General features: G+C 30.7%; 1 non-coding gene across 1 annotated transcript; it reads right to left on the bottom strand.

Annotated features, from left to right (window-relative positions):
• Window positions 1-416: 416 nt before the first annotated feature.
• TRNAS-UGA lies at window positions 417-488 on the bottom strand. Its single transcript has one exon. It is a non-coding gene; the product is annotated as a tRNA-Ser (tRNA).
• Window positions 489-1735: the final 1247 nt, after the last annotated feature.

Raw genomic sequence — 1735 nt, 5'->3', positions numbered from 1 at the left:
TCATTGGAGCACATTGATGCCGAAGGAGTCTTCAGAACCGGTGGAGAGGCTATGATGACTTCAGGCTATTCAAATAGCAGGACTGATACCACAAAGAAAGGGTATCTAAGTCACACTAGTGGAATAGCTTTTTCATAATAATTATCTCGATATTCGAACCTATGGCTCTCTGAAACTTCTTCATCGGTTATTTGGGCACATCTTTCTTAAGAGGATTGTGACAACACCGGAAAAGTTCCTACGGACAACATAATGAAAAGTTCCAGAAAGAATAGAACAATTTGTATAATGCTCTTTTTGAAGTCCTATGTTGTGCATTGCCACGCATTCCTTTGGGTTAGGCCCCATTGATAACTAAACTATTTTATTTTTTTTTGTTTTTTTTTTCTTTCAAAATTGTCCTTTTATCTTTTGAAGGGGCATTCCGAGAATCGAACTTGAGACCTCTTGCACTCAAAGCAAGAATCATACCACTGGACTAAATGCCCTTATTATGGACTATATATGAAGTTGTTTATGGAATGTATCATCGTTATTTCATTTATTTTCTTTGTTAATGAAGCTATGTTAGGCTCTTTAACCATTATTGTAGCTATGTTAGACTATGATCAAACTACGATTTATTAGATATTCATAATGATACTATGAGTGCTTTAGAGTGTCCCCAAGATAATATGTTTTCCGGATACCGCTATACAATTACAACCCGTCCTTTGCTCAATGGATACAACAAAACACCCATGCTTTAGCACCTAGTATAAAGGCTCCCGGTACAGCAATAGGCACCAGTTTGACTTGGGGGGTGGTGAATCCATGAACAATTATTATTATTATATTCTTTCTTTTAGATTTAGACAGAATTGAACTCGGGACCTCTCGCACCCTAAGTGAGAATCATACCACTATACCAAATGCCCTTTCTAAAAATAATGCAACATTTTTAACTCCTACTCAATATATTTTTTTCTCTCAAGTTTGAAATCTATTTTCTTGAGCGGTTGTTGGACTATAAAACAAAAAGTTGATGGTCTAGTATTTTACTTGTAAGTAAGGCATGTAATATTGAATTGTTCTAATATGCAAGTGTTATCAAATAAACTACAACCCAACAAATGAATCAAACTAATCAGTCTGGGTTGGATTGGATTTATTTGGCTCAGTTCATCAGTTTTTTTGATTTAATTCTTCTATTTTGCTTCGTATGACAAGAAAATGAAGTTGTATTGAATGTACCATAGTTTGATTTATGACAAACTCATATGAAATATAATTGCATTAATAGTACTAAGAGTTGGAGTCTATAAACATTTCATGAACTTAAGCGCAACCACTACAACAAATAATAGATATGATAGCTTACGAAAAACGCTATCATAGACTTTTCATAACATTTTTCAAACGTCGTGTCAGTCCATGTTATTAAAAGTCTGAGACTTTTTATTTTTTTATAGTTATAAAAAATGCTATAATAGAGTATGATACTATAGCTTATATAAATTGCTATAAAAACATTTTATAGCATTTTTTTTAGAGCTATAATATTTTTAATATAACTAAAATATTGGTTATTTTTAACTTATAAAAGCATTTTTCTTAATGTAATATTTATAGCTTTAATCTTATGTTATGATAATGTTATTTAATCATTTATAATTACTATATTAATGTAATAATTTCTTTAATGACATTTCTTTTATGTTGTATAAATTTTATTATAATTTTTATTTTTGATTAA

This window comes from Cucurbita moschata, unplaced genomic scaffold, assembly GCF_002738365.1.
Source record: "Cucurbita moschata cultivar Rifu unplaced genomic scaffold, Cmos_1.0 Cmo_Scf00046, whole genome shotgun sequence".
NCBI classification, from domain to species: domain Eukaryota; kingdom Viridiplantae; phylum Streptophyta; class Magnoliopsida; order Cucurbitales; family Cucurbitaceae; genus Cucurbita; species Cucurbita moschata.
The sequence above is the reverse complement of the archived record's forward strand: the minus strand, read 5'-3'. Positions and strand labels throughout refer to the sequence as shown.